Here is a 20,904-nt window from a genome sequence, read left to right as displayed (position 1 = left end):
ATAACCTCCTGAGCAGGGAGATTAATGAGACCAGTGGAGGACAGAAAGCCAATCAGTGCATTTGCTGTGAAGAGGAGGGTCATCAGAAAAGGGAGACATCCCTGATGCTTCCAAGGGAAGCCACATGGTCAAGCAAGGCCTGGACCCATCCTAGCGCAATGGCACTAGCAGAACTGAGAAGCTGCTATGAAGTTCCCCGAGGACTCCCAGGGAAGCTCAGCTGACTGTTAACAATAGATAAAAACAAAAGTCAGTTCGACTTGCTTCATCTTAAACACTTAGCAAAGACAGTCAAAGCCAAAGCACAGCTGTTCCTGGGCATTTAAAATAATAATAATAGTTAAATGTAATTTCCAAAAATAAGTAAACTGGAGGCTGCAAAAGAGATTCTCAGACAGGAATGCCTGATAACTATCAAAAGGAACTGCCAGAGTAGTTTTTAGTTTAAGGCCTTTATTTCTAACCTACACAGGTAGGCTTAGTGTTTGCAAGTATGGTTATCCAGCCCTAAGTAACAGAATTAAAGATTTCTCTATTAGACACAGAGGTCATACTAGTAAAAGGATTTTGCAAGATCAGATGACATTAAATTATTAAACTATATCTTAAGGGAAAGGACATCTGTAACCCTAAACGTTAAATGTTGTGTTTACATCCCTGACATTTCTGGCAATGTGACAAATATCCTTAAAGATTTACATGCTCAGATAGAAGCCATGTCCTCAGCAACTTTGTCATGGAAACAATATCTTATCTCCTAGTTCTTGGTACTTCCTGGTGGAAAACATTGTTAGTCTTTGTCTTTGCCATCATACTCATTGGCATATTCCTGTGCTATGGCGTTTATTGCTGCATCAATATGGTTCCAGTACTAATGAATTCTTGTTTCTCTTATAGACCGTCCATCACTCAAATGGCCCTCCAGCCTATTACTTCTCAATCAGACTTCTATCATGGACCACTCGATAGACCCGATTTTTAAAGGGGGACTCCAAACTGCTTGCCCCACACTGTCCCTTTTCAGCCTGAAGAAGCCAGAAAGATCTTCTTCGCCCCCCTTCCTTACAGCAGTAAGGAGTTCCCAACTTAGAGGGGGGAATGAAGCCAGATTTAAAGTTAGGTAGTCAGTGTAGTTAGATAAATCCGGGTCTAATATTGAGTGAAATCTAAAATGGAGACCATGCGGAGAATGACTCAGGGAAAACACAGGACAACTCATGGAAGTCCCGAAAAGGCCCTAGGCCAAAGTCCACCTCAAAGAAATGTTAATGAACAGCCCCCAGCAAAAAGGTGCTGACTCAGAAGTCCTTCCTGACCAGATTACTTCTTTGGCCCACCTGTGTCCCACCCCTCGGTCCTTCCCACCTACATTCCATCACTGAAAGAACTATAAAAAGGGGAGACAACATCCCTTCCACGGATTCCACCTCTTGGGTCCCCTTCTTCCTCCGGGAGAAGTCTTTTCTGCTGTCCTTTAATAAACTTCTAATTTCTACTCTGAAAAAAAAAATAAAAGCATTAGATGGATTAAAATCAAGACCTTTCATTCATCAAAAACACCATTAAGCCAGGCACGGTGGCACACATCTGTAATCCCAGTGGCTTGGGAGGCTGAGGCAGAAGGATCACAAGTTCAAAGCCAGCCTCAGTAACTTGGCAAGGCGCTAAGCAATTCAGTGAGACCCTGTCTCTAAATAAAATACAAAATGTGGCTCAGTAGTTAAATGCTCCTGAGTTCATCCCTGGTACCAAAAACAAAACAAAAAACACCATTAAGAGGGGGTAATGGCAAGCCACAAAAGAGGAAAATAAATAGGCAAAGTACGTAGCCAATAAAGAGATTATATGCAGAATATGTGGTTCTACAAATTAATGAGGAAAAAAAAAACAACAGACAACCAAATAGATAAATGCTCAAGGGACAGGAAAAGTTATTTCACAGAAAAAAGATAAAGAGCCTCTAAATAAATGAATAAGTATTCTCAACCTTATTAGAAATCACAGAAACACAAAGAATTGAAACCACAATAAGATACTACCATAAGCCTACTAGAAAAGATAAAATTTAAAATTGACAGTGCTGCAATGAGAAGAAACTTCGGCAACTTGTCTAGTCCCTGCTGTCTGTCTCAGTACTGGGGAGTTAGAGCCACATGCTGGGTCACACTGAGGTGCCTGTTTACAGAGTAGCTTTTAGCATGGATTTAGTCAGTACCTGTCCTACTTGCAGACAGAGGTGCCCATGCGGACAAGAAGGCGGGATCAGACTTCCTAAACAAGGGCACTCTCACATGATGCACAGCTAGGCCTGCTATTTTTAATGATGTGGGTATGGATCCTCACATCTGCCCACCTGCCTCACAGCTTGAACAGCAAACCAGGGAGGGGAAGAACATGAAGAGCCTCTGGGGACTCTGGAGGGCCACTCAGCTGTGAAGGATTCTTATTCGTTTGTTTCTAGGAAAATTGCTTAATCCAGATCCTGCTTCCATTATAATGCTGTAGTGCCACAGTTATCGTCATCAAATTTCTTCAGGAAACTGTTTATGGCTACCGATTCTTACATGTTATGGGTCCTACATCCTTGGAAAGAAAAATCCTGACAGACATGCCACCGATGTTTGCCACGAGCCTTACCAATGAATAGCTAGGATGTTCCAAGGTGCTGGGGACAGAGATGCATCACCACTTTTATACCTGAGCATCGTTATTAATGAGCAAGAACCAAAATTACCGGGCAGTTTGACTGGAAACCCCAGAGCAGTGTCAGACAGCAAGAAGGCCATAGCTCAGAAGCCGGTTAATACACCGTGCACCAGTGCAGCGTCGTCGCTAGAGGGCAGCAGGGGCCCATCCAATACTCAGTCCCGCGCAGTCTCAGCAGCCACGGGGACTTAATAAGGTCTTCTGCTCCAGTGGCTCTCAATCCTGGTTTTTCGTCAGAATTACTGGGAGGCTTGTTAAAAATAGGGCTGACTACATTATTTGCATGGCATAGTATCAGATGAAAATGTAGGTCCTTTGTTCAAAAAATAGGGAAAGAATGCTGTTAAAGGTACTGAAATATAAAGCTTTCCCTTTTTTACTGTAGTTTCTCTCTTCTCCCCTCCCCTCCCCCAACTTGTTCTGGTGTCTTTTTTATTTGCTATTTAATGTCATAAATAAAGGAAAGTTAAAAGTTTAAAAATCTGCATAAATTTTAGGTCCATCGTGCATTGTCAGTTTTAAATGGACATATCAGAGCATTTAACTTTTATACAGAATCACCAACATTATACAGTTTATACTTTAGAGCTCATTTATGCATACTCACTTCATTGTTGCCAGAACGGTGAAAATGTTGAATCAAACTAAGTCAACAATTTGAATTTTACTTCTCCTCCCCCTCCCCTCTGTCTCCTTCTTTCTTTTCTTTTCTTTTTTTCTTTTTTTTCCTTTGGTACTGGGGACTGAACCCAGAAGCATTCTACCACAGAGCTACATACCCAGATATTTTTATTTTTTGGGATAGGCAGTCATTTAGTTGCTGAGACTGGCCTTGAACTTGTGATCCTCCTGCTTCAGCCTTCCTAGTTGTTGGGATTTCAGGCAGGTGCCACTTCACCCAGTATTATTTTATTTTACTTCTTGATTTCTGCACATCTACCAAAACCCTGTGGAAGTCAGTGGGTTCTTTTATCTTTTCTTCACTTTTCTTCACTTGTAGTCTTGCTGAACGTCCATATGTCACAGTTTTATTAGAATTCTGTGTTCATGGACATTGTAAATGCTATATATGAACAATGCACAGAGGTTACATGAATCTACTCTGCCTGTGGGAAGACTCCATTATCCCACTGGACATCACTTACAAATGACAAGTTCAAGGTTAAAATTATACTCTACACAAAAATGTTTATTATATTTCTGAGATTATAGGTAACTTCAAACCCATTCAGGGATACCCTAGGAAACCCTTTTAACCTGGTTGAGAAATTTGAATCTGAATCCTGCCAAAAGTACAGACCACTGTTCAGAGATGGGTTTCCAGGGCTGGGGATGTAGCTCAGTGTTAGAGCACCTACTTAGCATGCACAAGTCCCTGGATTCAAGAAGCCAGTCCTTAGCAAAACCAGTTCTTCATGTTCTGAGAATTCACAGACAATGCTGCCTTATGCAACCCTCAGGTATACCCACATACTATGGCATTGGAGAATGGTTTTCTTAGAGTTAGATAAACCTGGATTTTAATCTTCATTTTATTACTTATTTTGTAACCCTGGAGAAGTTTTTCCTCTCTGAGTTTCAAGGGTTTTTTTGTTTTGTTATGTTTGAACCCAGGGGAGTTTAACTACTGAGCCACATCATCAGCCTTTTTTATTTCTTATTTTGAAATGGGGTCTCACTAAGTTGCTTAGGGCCTCACTGAGTTGCTGAGACTGACCTTGAACTTGTGATTCTCCTGCCTTAATGTTCCTTTGCTGGAATTACAGGAATGAGTCACCATGCCCTGCTCTTTTTTTTTTTTTTTTTAATCTATAAAATGAAGCTGGTAGTAGTACAAGATTCAGAGCATGTGTGTAGAATTAAATAGGATTTTGTAAATTAAGAGTTTATTACTATGCTAGGCACAAATCGGTGGCTATCATGGAAGAAAAAAATGACAAAATACATATCTTAGGACCACCTCTAGTAAAGGCCTCTTTTCACCTCTATGACTCTTTCACCTCAGTGTTTGCCTGGTTCCTTGTTGCCTTCACTTAGTAGGGGTTTGTGCCTAAGGGCATTGTTTAAAACAGCATAGATCTTTGTAATGACTAATTAAGATCAGGTTAGTAGCTCCATACTCAGTCACAAGCAAAATGGTAGATCAGCTGGAAGTTCAACAGAGAGAACCAGAGAAAGATACAGCTAAGAAGCTGAGATTAAAGCAAATCTCAAAGATTGACAACATCCTGCCCTTGCAAAGGAACCTGAATATCAGATCATATTGTGGGGCCCTCATTCCTCAAATCATTATTTAAAAATAGAACAACAAGCTAGCAATTAATGGTGGCTTATAATGGGGTGGTATCAATAAAGTATCAATGCCAGTTTAGAAGCTCAGGGAGACAACGTGCCCTTCCAAGTCTGCTTTTTTCTCAGGAGTTGTACACTGGGAAAAAGACATGTCAATAAATCAATACAGCAAAGAGGTCCTACATTATTTGGATCAGATTATGGGGCACTTATGCCTCAGAGCATTGTCCAAAGAAATAGAACAATCAGCTAGCAATTAATGGTGGCTTACAAATGGGATGATATCAATAGAATATAAGTCCCAGTTTAGAAGCTTAGGGAGACAGTGTGAATTTCCAACGTTATTTTTTTCTGAGCGGTTGTACACTGTAGGATAAAGACATATCAATGAATCCATCTTTAGTCAAGTCACTAAACAAATAAAAAAGAACTCAAGAACTCAAGGAAATAACAACAAACCCCAGATGGAGAGAAAATCAGTATTCAGAGATGTTGCAATGCATTATATAAAATATTCAGTTTTAAACAAAAGATTATAAGGCATGCAAAGAAACAGGGAAATATTACTCATAAGCAGGCAATAAAAACTGCCTGTGAAGGAGTGCATATGGAAATTGAAGATAAAGACTTCAAAGCAGCTATTATAAATATGTTAAAGGAACAAAAGTAAACCAGATCCAAAGAATTATGGGAAGACATGATGACAATGTCTCATCAAATAGAGAATACCAATAAGGAAATAGAAGTTATAAAATAAGAACTTTCAATTTTGGAAAGGAATAGAATTTCTAGAGTTTAATAACTGAAATAAAAAAATTTGCTGGAGGGGCTCAATATTAAATTTGAGCTGGCAGAACAATGAGTCCAATAGAGATTATTTGGTTTGAAGGAGAGAGAAAGAAAAGAATTGAATAACTGAGCAGAGCCTCAGGTAAATGTGGGGCACCTTTTATCACACATACAAGTAGTAGAAAGATAGTAAGGAAAGTAACAGAAAAAAAGTTCAAAGAAATAATAATTGAAAACTTCCAAAAACTGATGAAAAATATTATTATATACATCTGAGTTGTTCAATGAACTTTAAGTAGGATAAACCCTAAAAGATTCATGCAAACTATAGTTGAAATGTTGAAAGACAAAGAGAAAATTTTGAAAGTAAAAAGAAAAAACAATTCATCATATACCAGGGAACACCAAGAGGATTAACAGACAACTTCTTAGCACAAACAATAGAAGCCAGGAAGCAATAGGACAACATGTTCAAAATACAGTTGTTCCCCCTTATCTGTGTGGAATATGTCCAATATCTCCACTGAATGCCTGCAACCATGGATAGTACTAAATCCTGTATAACCATGTTTTTTCTGTATATTCATATCTATGATAAAGTTTCATTTATAAACTGGCACAGTAAAATATCAATGCTAGCTAATAATAAAACAGAACAATTATAAAAATATATTTTAATAAAAGTTATATGAATATGATCTTCTTCTTTTCCAAAATATATTCTTTACATAGTCCAGTAAACTTATTCTATAAAAACAATACTTTTTTTTGTTTTTGATTTTCTTTTCTTTTCTTTCTTTCTTTTTTTTTTTACAGTAAACTCTTCAACTACAAACCTTGAATACACAAAAAAATGTTCCAAGGACAAGTATAACAGGATTGATAAAACTCAAATTGACTAAATGTGTTTTCACAATATAAGCTGGCATAAAAATAAATAAAATTCTCTATTATCCCGATAGCAACAATAATGTACAAATAATAATGGTTTATGGGCAAATATTAACTATTCTAATTGAAGTTCCAAAAGAAAATAGTTCATTTTAAAATTCTCTACTTAAAAGTCAGTGCTTTGTCTGGTTTCCTGCAGGGCTGCTGCTGGTGAGTCCAGCCTTAAAATGTAAAGTATCCACCTTGCGTAATTAGCTCAAATTATGTTGGCATTGGGAAAAAAAATAAATCATTGCCTTTTTTCTGAAGTAACACAAAAAGACTCACTAACTTCACATATAGAAACAATTTATTTCTATACGTGAAACATAATGACTTGAGTTTGGAGAAGTATAAGCTGTCAACTAGCTATTTCTAATACAGAATAGATGTACAATATGGTTAAAACTTTACACAGGGCCTCATAACTGAAGGGCAATTTTAGTTTCATTTTTGATATACCAACATTATGTGTCTAGGAATTACTTCCTGGGTTCTGTTAAAAAGAAGAAATCCCATCCTTAAGCATTATGGAGTGGTCATCTAAAATAATGCTAATTAATATGTAACCAAGTGTTTGGTGGTGTGGGGGGGTGTAAAGGCATAAAAATGATGAACATAACTGCCTTGGTAAAAGGATCCTAGACATGTGTAAGTCTGTGCAAAAATCTTGATAATTCTTAGTGGTTAAGGGCAACTTCATGCAACCAAATAACATGAGATTAAATCAATAACCTTTTAAAAAAGATTAAAATGTCTCTTTTCCCAACAAAACAAAGAGGAATGTGAATAATGTACATACAAACTGGGTTCTGTCAATGACAACAAGGACTATGTGTTGGTTCATATCAAATCCAAGAATACTAGACAACATTTAACCTTCTGGGGTTTCTCTTAATATGCAGCATTCATTAGGGTATTTAGGTCCCTTCACTGGTTTTCTGCAAATGTGAAGTGGTTCTTGTGTCATTGTCAGCATCTCCATCCTCAGAGCTGTCTTTGTTTTCTTCTTTGCAGTCTTTATCATCTGCATCTCCTGGAGATTTCCGGGATTGTTCAGAGGATTTCTTTGATGTATGTGAGTTTTTCCCTTTGGAGCCCCCTTTTTCATTTTTTCTTTTGCCTCTCTCATCTTCTTCTATTCTGTGGCCTTCTTCCTCACTGCTTGCATCTGCAGTGTTTCCACCTTCTCCCTCAGTTTCTGAGGAGCTCTGTGCGGAACTGCCAGGTGTCCAGTGAACCTGACACCTGGTTTATTTTCTGTGTCCCACAATCCTTCATCAAATCCTTTCCTTTTTTTGCTTGACTTCCCAAACTTGTCTTTCTATTCCTTCTATGGAAAAAGGTCGTTGGGACCTAGAAACACAGTTTCATGAGTGCCAAAAAAGGAGATAGGATATACTTGTTTGCTGGAGGCTTCATCGCTCCCTCTGGGAGTTCATCACTCCGCACTGGCCAGTGCGGGTAGCCCTTCACCTTGGCAAAGACCAGGTTGCCTGCTTTGTATTCCCTGGTCCGCGGATGGGCCATCCGGACACTCCCCTCCCTGGTGGTCCTTAGTCGCCCACTCTGGCCAAGCTGTGCTGCGTTCCCGTGAGCCTCCCCCCGGGCTGGCCTCAAAATATCTTGTTATCATGTAATCACTCTTCTTCTTGTGATGATGTGAGGTGATACAATGCCCACATCATGGGGTGAAGTATTAAAAATAAAGGGATCCATGGGCCTGGTGGCACCACGTGTAATCCCAGCTAATTAGAAAGCTGAGGCAGGAGGATGGCAAGTACAAGTCTAGCTTCTGCAATTTAGTAAGACTCCATCTCAAGATAAAAATAAAAAAGGACTGTGTACGTAGTTCAGTGGCAGAGAACTTGTCTAGCATGAATGAACTTCCAAGTTTGATCCTAAGTATTATCAAAAAAATAAATGGATTAAATAATCTATCAAAATGCAGATTGTCACACTGAATTTATTTATTTTTTAAAGAGGTGGGGGGGAGAGAGAGAGCGAGAGAGAGAGAATTTTAATATTTATTTTTTAGTTTTCGGCGGACACAACATCTTTCTTTGTATGTGGTGCCGAGGATCGAACCTGGGCCGCACGCATGCCAGGCGAGTGCGCTACCGCTTTAGCCACATCCCCAGCCCGTCACACTGAATTTAAAAACAAAAAACGAGACCCAGCATTATGCTAAGGAGATATACAACAGACAAAGATGCAGTATGTTGAAAGTAAAAGGATAGAAGAGAAGCAATACAGACTACTCCAATCCTTAAGGGAGGGGTAAGGGTCTGATTGAGAGAAGCATTTATGGATTCATGGGAAACAGTTCTTCTTCCATACTTGGAAGAGCTTCCCAACCATGTCATGCTTTGTACAAAACAAACTTGAGAATGCTGCAGACCCAACTTACTGTTTGATTGGGTAAGGCCTAAATAGTAGTGTAGGATTTGGGCTGGGGTGGAATGAGGGGTGGCTCTCTTCACCACTAAGCTAACTTGATTTATCCAAGCACTAGGAATCTGAAAACCAATGAAGAACAGCCTCACGTATGTGCATTCCAACCCAGTAAACATCCAGGACCTTCCTCCTGATTTAGCTGCAAACCATGCTCAATCAGGTTGCATTTTGTTTCTGTTCAGTTTGAGACCTCTCCCCCCGCCCCCTCCTCCCGCCCCTGGCCTTGCTCCTGTCTCCAGAATTACCAAATGATCTCCATTTTCAGCTTGCTCTCAGCTTTAAAAACTTTGTCTAAACCCTCTGCAGATCTTCCTGCTACTTTTTGGCTTCTCCCAATTCAGTTGATGGAACTTAAATCCTATCAGTGATGCTTACCCGATGCTTCAACAAGGGCTACTGCTAGGCTTAGTCATAAGCACAAAATCAGATAAGCCACACTGCTCCATCTTATCTACAAAGACTTTATGAGAGCCTAACAGCTTTTTAGAATCCATCTTCCCTTCTCTGGGCTCTTAATATTGAGAACTGAAACCATTTATCCCGACACACGTTGCTGTCTACATTAGCATGACTTTAATATTTAGTTGTCTTTGTAACTTCATTATGGTTATTCCATGAGATTTTTGCTCAAGAAGATAAAGCTTTATTGTTCATTGCAGGACATAACTTTATCCTTCATTTTAGGAACTTCCCCAAACATCAGTGACTCTTCAACAGAAAGCATCAACATTCACATCTGTAGACTCTTTGAACTCTTACCCTCAAAATCATCCTTATCCTCTTTCCAGCAATCCTAATATTCTATCATAATCCTTACACTATCCTTGTTAGGTCCTTTCCCATTGCCCCAACCCCTGCACTTATGGACCTGCCTTAAACTAGAGTGCAGAATCTTTATAAATCAAATCTTGTCTTTTCTTCTCTGAGAAACTATCAGATTCTGTTGAGGTAGAATTCTCTCTTACAACTGTGAGCAATAAAGTCACTTTTGTCTTATTGACTAGTTGTTCTGGTGATGTTAAGAATTTGGATTTTGATAATCCTTTATCAATTCCCTCATGTTTTTTCCTACTGATTCTAGGAAATGGAATGTAGCACAGGGAGGGTATTGGACATGATGAACCACTCTTATAGAGAATAACAAATAAAATGAATAGTACTATTTGGAATGCAACTTGAACTCAAGTTTAACTTCATAATTGATTTTGTGTGTGTGTGTGTGTGTGTGTGTGTGTGTGTGTGTGTGTGTGTGTGTGACTGGGTCTATGTTGCCCAGGCTGGCCTCAAACTTGAGATCCTCCCATCTCAGCCTCCTGAGTAGCTGGGATTACAGATATGCACTATCATGCCCTGTTTAATTGATGGATATCATTGCCATTCTTGTATGAGGCAATCTGTAATATTGAAGCATCATTAAAACTTTTCTTTGAGACCAGTAATACTCTTCATCTACTCACTGAATTTTTTAGTCTATGTAATTTTAGCACAACCTTTGAGATAGTTCTTGAACACTGCCTCCAAGAAGCAGTAGCTAGTGGGTTTGACAACTATTTCCTCTGTGCTCAAGTCAGTGCCAAAGCAGCTTCTGTGGGTAGTTTCCTTGCATAGCTGGCAATCTCATTTTAATTTAAGATATTCTCTAAGGAAGAATGTCCATAAATATACTTGCTGCTACAGCTGGTGGAAGCATCTTGCCTTGTAATTAGGTTTTCTTATACAAGGAGTTATATGATTTTGTATGTGCACAAGTGAAAGTGCATATGACATACATGGGCAGGTGCAGGACCAACTTGTCAGTGATGTTCTCAATTAGGAGTTCATGCTTTAGAGAGAAGGATATAGTTGTAGGTGGACACAATACGTTTATTTTATTTATTTATATGTGGTGCTGAGGACTGAACCCAGGGTCTCACATGTGTTAGGCGAGCACTCTACTGCTGAGCCACAGTCCCAACCCCAATAGTTGCTTATTTTACCAGTTTAGAATTCAGGGTATATTTGGGGAGAATATTTTTTAAACTACTATGATCTTTTTGTCCAGTAAGGAGTTGCAGGAATAGAGGATATTCTAACAGGTTAGAACAAAGTTCAGCCTCTACTAGTACCTAAAAAGGTATAGTAGGTGTAGGGAGATACCAGGGTTACCACAATGTTCAAATTCATTGTCTGAAAGTTTCCATTTCTGACTTTTAATTTTCTTCATTCAGGACAGTGTCACATGCAGCTACTCCTTGAAATAAATTTATTTGATGACTCCTATAATCCTGCTTTTGTACTTTAGATTTTCACCTGAAAATCAGGACACTTCTTGGCAAAGAAAACAGATATGATGAGAATGAACTAAACTTTTTCAATTTTGATTATTAAGTAAATATATTTTCCTTTAAACATAGAATTTTCTTGGCAAATAAAAATTTGAAGATAGTGAAAGAATTAAGACCAATTTTATAGATGTATTGGATATTAGAACTTGATTTGTCATAGAACTATTTATGTTGATCAATTTATATAGAACTATTTATATAGATCAACTTTTTTGATGTGGTATTCTGTAAAAATCAGTGAAAATGGTTCAGTTGTTTCACAAATGTCTGGCTTTAATTTTATTTTTGAAATATGTTTTAACTTTTTTTAGAAATGTGAATACAACAAATTTAAAAATGTCCTTTAACTGTCATAGTTCATTTGTGTCACTATAATAAAATACTACTGTTACTATAATAGGATACCTGAGACTGGATGATTGACAAAGATTAGAGGTTTATTTTGCTTTTGACTCTGGAGGCTAGGAAGTCCAAGGGCATAAATGTGGCATCTGGCAAAGAAGTCATAACATGGTGGAAGGTGAAAGGCTAAGTAGGTGAGTGTTGAAGAGCTGAACACAGGGTGTTTGATAACACCCTTGCTTGATAACAACTCACTCTCATGGTTGCTAACCCAGTCCCTTAGTGAAAAAGACATTAATCCCTCTTAAAGTCTTCATGATCTTTTACAGGCCTCATTTTCCAATACCACTACAATGGCAATCACTTCAACATGAGTTTCTGAGGGGATAAACCATATCCGAACCAAAGCAACCACAAACCGAGTAATTTGTAAATAATATAAACTTATTTCTCACAGTTCTGAAGACTGGGATACCCGAGATCAGGATGCTAGCAGGTTTGAGGACTGTTCTTTCTGCTTTCAAAATGGTACCTAGTTTTTCTGTCTGTGGCAGGGACAAATGCTATGTGCTTACACGGGGGACGGCAGAGGACAGAAAGGGAGACACTCTCTCTGAAACCTCTTTTATAAGGGTGTTAACTCATTTGTGAAGGTGGAGCCCTCTTCATACCTCCACAACAGGGATTAATTTTCAATACATAATTTCTCAATGCTTTGAGATTATCAAAGCATTAATTTGTGTTAAAATTGTGATAGAGTTTTTCCTCTGTTTCTGCATAACTGAAGAATATCCTAGGAATTTAAGGCTGTAAGAGAATGAATTTATTGTTCTGAAACACTAAATTGTGATAATTTGTTATAGCAGGAATAAGAACTAAGGCACACCCAATTTCAAATCTGGAGATTTTGGGTTTGTTGCCTGCTACCAAGCTCTTATAGTCTCAGGTCTCCATCCTCCTTACCTGGAGGTTTCTACTGCATCCTTCCACATGTCTGCCTTTAATGAAATATGCTTCCTTTTATTTCATCTTCCTGTCTAAGGAGGGTTTCCCTTTTATAATCTGTTTCCTCCATAAGAGACATTCATCATTTCCTCCTCCCTGGGACTGTATTAGTGGAGTGGCTGTAGGGGAACATGATTCAATGTTGGGAACATGACTGTGGGTGGGAGGTCAAAGAAAAACATGAATTGATGTACTGTGAAAATATTAAAATGATTAATTTCTGTCCTCCCCACAAGATGTAGGTTCTAAGAATTCTGGGACTCCCTTGTCTGTTTTCTTTACTGTTGTATCTCCAACATACAGTACAGGGCCTGTTATCTAACAATTAATTGTGGGGAAAAAATGAAGGCATGAGATGAGCAAACCAATGAATGATGAATGATTTATCCTCTTGGCACTGGGATTCATTGGAGGATCTGAGCAGAAGATTGAAGCAATCAGATTTGCAGGTTGTCAAATGTCTTCAAGCTGTCACAGTTATCATAAACAGTAGTCTATATTATCCCAAGTAACAGCTAGTATATTAACCATCAAGTACACACTAACTACAGTGGGAGAACTTGCAATTGTAAATATTCAAATTCATCAACAGCTTCCTAAGAAAGCTGAGGAAGTTTTATGAAGTTTAAACTGCCCAACCCCTTAATATTATTGCCCACTTTTCTCTCTTTCCTGACACTGGGTTCCTTTCATCAGCTGAAGTAGCCTGCTGGAGGGACCCTTTCAGGGAATTTCAGCTAAGATTTGGATACCCAGCCTACTCTGCTGTGATATTTGCATTTCATACTAAATTTGTCTATAACATTACAAATTTCACACTCCTACATTTCTGTTATAACATCGTAATCATAAAAAGTGACATTTTAGTTTTCTATTTTGCAAGTGAAATGAGCATTTCCACATATAAATAGAGAAGGAAAATTGTTGGTCATCTTCCCAAGTGATTTGGGGGCTTGATCCAAGCCTAAAGTTTAAGTTTTCAGTGTCTGGGAGTACCCATTTGTTTGTGTGGGTTTTTCAACAGAGGCCTCATGCTGTAGGTCTTCTCTTTTTGGGGAACTACCTGATTGACTTTCCCTTCATTGAAACATAAGGAACCTGAGATCTGACATACAATTTGGGAGTTGTCTCCTGAAATGCTTTACCATTTCTTGTTCCTTACTTACCTTTACAGGATTTCCTACTAAATGGGAAGGTGTACCTGGAATTATATGGGCCTAGTGTCCGAAATAAAGAGAGCTAGAGGCTTATGACTCATGCTTATCTCCAGAGCAGAGTCAAAGGTGTTGGGAAAAGGGCACATAAGAAGCATAAGAGCCCTAAATGCATCTTCATCAAGATCAAGGACTTTTACTCTTTGAAGATGATGTGACTGTTACCTTATTTTATGAAATCTTTTCACCAGGGAATTGACATTTTTAAGCAGGACACAGAAATTCACAAACTTTTCAGCCAGTGTCAGGTACATACATGAAGAGTAACTGGCCCAGATGACGTTATAGTCATCTTTTTCAATTTTATAATTAGTGCTAACCTTAAAAAAATTCATGAACTTGCTTCAGTGTCTGAAAGGATATAAAGGTAAAAACAAAACAAAACAAAACAAAACAAAAACAACTAATTGGTAAAATGAATCCCAATTGGGGACATATCTAGGCAAGAACTCAGCTTAGGAAGACACTCGTTGCAGCTAGACAAGAAAACAAGAGTCCAAACTCTTATCCTGTAGAATTTAAAATCATTTCATGGTTACTTTGAAGAAACTCTGACTTTGATCTCAACTCATAAGCCAAACCCTAAAAGACAGAAAAATATAGGTGTTTATGTTGTAGGGTAGGGGCAGCTATTTTTCAGTTGAGGATGAGAAGTCTACAGTGACAACCCAGAGCTCCTGTCCACCTCCAGAACCTTCTCTGTGGTCTTTGGGTGCCTGGTATATTCCAGGGATTTAATTAATCTTCTTTTAATCTTCTTTTAGTTATCTGCTTTTTTCTCAGCATGGCCAATATTTCCTATATCTGTTCAGGCTACTACAATAAAATATTTTAGGTAACTTAAAAGCAATAAAAATCTATTGCTCACAGCACTAGAGACTTGAGCAGTCCAAGATTAGAGAGCTAGCATATTTGGCATCTGGTGAGGGTTCACCATGCTTAGGGGCACAACTTGCTGCTGTGTTCTCACATGGACGAAGGGGCAAACAAACTCCTTGAACCTCATTTAAAGGGAAGTCCTCCTATTCATGAGGGCTGAGCCCTCATAACCTAACCATCTCCCAAAAGCCTCACCTTTCTATACTACATTGAGGTGAATTGGGGGGGTGTGGACTCAAGCATTCATTCCATAGCACCTCCCACTTTGTGTTCATTCCTTCAAAGAAGACTGTGGGTTATAAAGGTCAGTGTGCCTTTGTGTGCTACTCTCTCCCACTGTGGCAATTCCACTGAGCTGTCTGCAACCCTATGTCATGTCAAATGTCATGAAACTGAGCCCATTTTTATCATTTTGAAGACAGTTGTTGTAAGAGCTTCAAGGATGGAAAGTGTGGGAGTTGGGTATGATGACTATGATCTCTTCCAGCCTTGAAATTCCTCAGAGTACAAACGGGCAGATGTCCAGTAGCTGTATATCTCTAGAATCCAACTGCATGGAATTCCAGGGAAGCGTTGCTATAATTCTTTACTTAATTTTACCTATATTCTCAGTAGCTAACTACTTTAGAGTTTTACATGGACTAGGTGAATGGTACAAAATCGATGTTCAGTAGTAATCAATGTGTCCTGAATAAACTATGTACAAATATATGCTAAAAAGTTTGAAGAGAGATTGTATGAGTAATGAAATTATGGATAATTTTTTCCGTTCTTCAAAATTCAGTATTATATTATTTGTAAAATAAATAGAATATTTTCTTTCAAACATTTTATAAAAGCATACTGCATTTTTGAATCATAATATGGTCTAACAATTCACTTCTGGACTACCCAAAGGAATTGTAAACAAGTCTTGAAAAAATATTTGCGTAACCATGTTTGTTGCTGCATTATTCATGGCTAAAACATGGAAGCAACTCAGGTATTAATGGGTAAATGGATAAGAAAAATATTAAATATGATTCAGCCTTAAGTGGAAGGAAATTCTGTAATATGCTGTACATGGACAAACCTTAGGACCTTATACTAAGTGAAATAGATTAGTCACAAAAAGATAAATAGTGTAGGAGTCCATATACATGAGGTACTTACAGGAGTCAAATCATACGGATAGAAAATGGAATGGTATATGCCAGGGGTTGGAGAAAAGGAGATATAAGGAGTTATCATTTAATGAGTATAGTTTCAATTTTACTAAATGAAAGGAATTCTAGAGTTAGATGATGGTGATGGCTGCATAACAATGTCAATGCACTTAATTTCACTGAACTTTAATCTTAAGAATGATTAAATATACATTTTATGTGTGTTTTACAATTAAAAATAAGCTTGAAATGAAATTATGGCATTTTCCAGTAAATAGATGGAACAGGAGACTATCATGCTAAGTGAAATAAGCCAATCCCAAAAAACCAAAGGTCAATGTTCCCTCTAACATGCAGATGCTAACACACAATAAGAGTGGTGGGAAGGGAAGAATAGAAGTTCATTGCATTAGACAAAGGGGAATGAAGGGAAAGGTGAGGGGATGGGATTAGGAAAGACAGTAGAATGAATAGGATGTAACTTTCCTGTGTTCATATATGAATACATGACCAGTGTAAACCCACATCATGTTCAACCACAAGAATGGGATCCTAATTAGAATAAGTTATTTAGTATGATGTGTCAAAATACATTCTACTATTGTGTATATTTAAAAAGAACAAATTTATAAAGATTAAAAAAAATAAGCTTGAGGACAGACTGAAGTTTAGAGTGGTTAGTTGTCTTAGTTCATTTTGTTACCATAAGAAAATATGTGAGACTAGGTGATTTATAAAGAATAGAAGTTTATTTTAGCTCCTAGTTCTGGAGGCTGGGAAGCTCAAGAGCATGGCACTGGCATCTACTTGACATCAGATAGGAGTCTTTGCTGTGTCATTACATGGTGAAGGGTATCTCATGGCAAGTGAGCCAGATATAGCTTTTTAATAGCCATTCCCCTGATAGCCCATTAATCCAAAAATTAATTAATCCATTCATGAGGTTCCCAAGGTCCTATTTCCAAATATCATTTTAAATTTGTAAATGGTATATCTTTTTTATTTCTAAATATCATAATGAATGAATTTGAGGATTAAGTGTCCAACACATGAAACTTGGGGTTCATAATCAAATCATAACATTAATATTGTTATTAAGTACTTATATATGGTACCTTGTTCAATTTAGCAAAGCACTGAATTGTCTTCACAAGTTATTCTTCATATTAGAATTAACGGGCAAGATAATGTTCAAGTTCTCATTATTTGGATTCTCAAAGCGCACAGCAAATGAAAGAGCTGCAATGCGGATATTATTCCCTAAATCCTATTATGTGACAGCAGCTAAGATTCTTCCCAGAAGACAAAAACAAGCATGTGTTGCCTATGTCAAAAGTCTGTGGAGGAGGAGAGTTAACAAGCGATTACAAAATTCTTCATAAATACAGAATGCTATAGAAATGCAAAACATCTACAACAACAGTAATTAGTTTTTTAAAATCACTATCTCTGTGTGTGCAGCTGTTTCTCAAAATTCACTTTGTGAGTTTAATCACCCCATATCAATCAATAAATTAACCTCCCTTTTTCTCAGACCCTACTGAGAAGCTGTCCCTCATTCCTTCAGCTGCTAGACCTTCCCTCTTCCTACCCGAAGCTGGTCAGCAAGGGTTGAAAACTGAAATTAATAGGGAAAAAAGAGGTCTGCCTGAGTCTCCAGCCTTTCAAATCCTGACTTTGAAACAAAATTGAGCACAAAAGGCCCTAAGAAGTACAGAGACGCTTCAAAATAGAACTCCCCACCCTACCCTACACAGGAAGGGAAATTTTCCTCTCTTTGAGCTCTAGTAATGCTCAGTGTTATTGTCTGGACATAAAGTGTTGCCTAAAAGCTCTTGTGTTAATGTAGGAATATTCAGAGTTGAAATGATTAGATCATGGGAACTATAACCTAATCAGTCTATCCTAGTTTGAAGGGACTAATTGGGTGGTAACTGCAGGCACATAGGGCATGGCTGGAGGGGTGCCAGGCAAAACTGCCAGGCCATTTTGCCATGACTTTCTGCCTCCCCGTAGTCCCAGAGCAATGGAGTTGGCTGACCATGGACTGAATCCCTGAAAACATGAGCCAAAATAAATTTTCCTCCTCTAAGTTGTTCTTGTCAGGTATTTTGGTCACAGTGATGAAAAGCTGACTAACACACTCAGGTAACTATGGTGAAATATCAGCTTTATGAATCATAAGGAAAAAATTTTTTTAGAGATGTCCTAAATTTAATTACAAGGGGGAGAGAGGATAGAAGGAAGGGGAGAAAGGGGAAGGCTAATCAGTAACAAGTTAGAGGCCAAAAAGAACACATGACCTTTAATATTCTTAATTACCCGTTAAAACTTTAACTTAAATCCCATCACCACCTTCCAGGTGCCATTGCCTCTTGCCAGTAGCCCCAACCAGAGGCATTACTTACTTCTCCTTAGGTCCTCCTGTCCCAAAGCTTTCCCTGCTAGGTGTAATCCTGCCCCTCTTATCTATAGTTAATGTAAACTCAATGTAAACAACTTATGTGTTCCTTCTTCAAAAATTTCATTATAAAATACACTGTGGCTGAAGGTATAGCTCAGTAGTGTAGTGCCTGCTTTGCATGTATGAGGCCATTGGTTCAATCTCTAGCACCCCAAAAAACAAACAAAAAACTGGCTTTTTAGATCTGATGTATAATTTCCAAGAACTTCCTAGGCTTGCTGCTGGTATCTGTGAAGGTTCAATAAACCCTTTTATTTCAGTTATCTCTCAGTTGCAGGAGTTTTGGTTCAACATGAATTATTGTTTCCTATTCAGGGGTACTGGAATTAAAAAAAAAAAAAAACCACAAAAGCAAGAACCAATATACATGGCCATTTTACTGACTGATACCTTAAAAGAAAAAAAAAAGCAACATCAAAGCATTGTACTAAGGACTCCTAGGCTGCTTTTGCTAAAAACACTGACTCTTCACTTGGACCTGCAAATGATCAATGGGTAACTAAAAGCAGGATAAAAAACACTTGGCATCTGTACCTGTATTTTGCATCTGTCTCCACTGCTCTGAATCACCTTGGATTCCAGGAACAACCATCCTGATCGATATACATTTTGTATAAGTTGAAACTACCCGCTTGGCAACAGCAACTTTCGTGTTTCAGACAAGGCCTTGCATGACCCATCCTGAGATAATGATCGGTCAGGCCACAGTTCAACCAAGACTGCTTCACTATGCATATTTCTTATCCAAATAACCTGGAGGCTCATGTTAGTATTTCAAATACAGTGCTGGAAATGCTACTCCTCTTTGTCTTTCCTGCTTTTCACCATTATGTTTTCCATTTGGTTTTTGTGGTGAGTAGCCAGACCTGATTTGTGGGGGCCTCTAGAGTTGGGTCTCTAGCCTGGGACTCTGGTAACAACACAAATTTCCCTATCATTAGTTTCAGTTATTTCAGTGATGTATTCCCAGCATGTAAACACAGGGGCTCATGCCTATCCCTGTAGCATAAGCAAGAGAAGAAGTTATCGGAACCCTTTGAACTTTTAAGATAGAGACTCCTGAGGCAGGAGTGGGCCAGGTCTAGGAGTTTGGTCTTCACACAGGAAGAACTCGTACGACTACATAGCAGTGCAAAGTCCATAGAGAAATGAGTTTATTATTTCATGTTGAGTTTCTGGTCTGTGGAGTAAACAAAATTAAATGAAATAATGCATATGAAGCATTTAGTAACACAAGATATACAGTATGATTTGAATAAGTGTACCAGTCATCACAATGATCAATTTAACATATATTTACCTTTCTATCAGATGTTGCTCTGGGTGTTGGGGACATAGCAAGGAATGAAATAAAATCACTGCAGGGAGACAGACAATAAACAAGCAAACAAACGTATTGTATAATACGTCAAACTCTGAAAAAGACATAAAATAGTATAGGAAAAGAAAGAATCCAAAGAGTGCTGTTTTAGATGAAGTGGTCAGGGAAGGTCTTTCTGAAGTTTATTTCTTATTTGATATCTGAACAGAGACTTAAATGAAAAGGGAGTGTGTGCACAATGCCAGTGGGTAAAAGAAGAGCAGAGGTTACAGCAATTGCAAAGGCCCCAAGTTAGTGACAGGAATAGCAAGAAAGCCAGTGTGACTGGTCTGACAGATGTCATTAAGAAAGGAGAAACTTACAGGAGATAATTTTGGAATTTATCAAGGGCCAGATAATGTAGGGACTTCAGGATAACATTAAACTTTGGATTGACTTTGAATCTTATTCTAAGGGTAATGTAAGACTGTTACATGATTGAGCAGGGGTGTAATATGATCATAGTTATATTTTAAAAGGGCCATTCTGGATCTTCTTTGAGAACTGACTGTAGGAGTATGAGTGAAAGTAGGACAATCAGTGCAGATTCATGCAGGCAATTGCAGATGGCTTAGATTGAGGTGTTTGTAGCAGAACTGGCAAAAAGCGACAAGTCAATAGAATTTGCTGATGGGCTAAATGTGGTATATGAGAGAAAAAAGAGGAGTCAATGATGGCACCAAAGAGTTTGGCAATGCACAACTATGTGAAAGGGTATGTTATTTACTGAGATGGTGGGACTGTGAGGAGGAGCAAAAGCGTTCAGTTCCAGAGATATTTTATATATGTATGTATATATATATATATATATATATATATATATATATATATATATATATATATATATATAGTTGATATACAAGTAGAAAAAATGATTAGATAGCTGCACAGATTAGTATTGAATTCAAAGGAGGGGCTGGGTCTGAAAATATAAATTTGAATCATCAGCATATGGAAGGTATTTAAAGTCATGGGAGTAGATAGATCATGTAGTGAG

The 20,904-nt window shown here is 38.1% G+C and overlaps 1 pseudogene; it reads right to left on the bottom strand.

The window, feature by feature from the left end:
- The window catches only part of LOC131423150 (hepatoma-derived growth factor-related protein 3-like), a 37,294-nt pseudogene extending 16,603 nt beyond the window's left edge, over positions 1–20,691 (bottom strand).
- Positions 20,692–20,904: the final 213 nt, after the last annotated feature.

This window comes from Marmota monax, unplaced genomic scaffold (genome assembly GCF_021218885.2).
Source record: "Marmota monax isolate L192 unplaced genomic scaffold, Marmota_monax_Labrador192_F-V1.1 WCK01_AAM20220418_F8-fsc00069, whole genome shotgun sequence".
In the NCBI taxonomy this organism is placed as follows: Eukaryota; Metazoa; Chordata; class Mammalia; order Rodentia; family Sciuridae; genus Marmota; species Marmota monax.
Note: the sequence above shows the minus strand (reverse complement) of the source record. Positions and strands in the feature narration are given on the sequence as shown.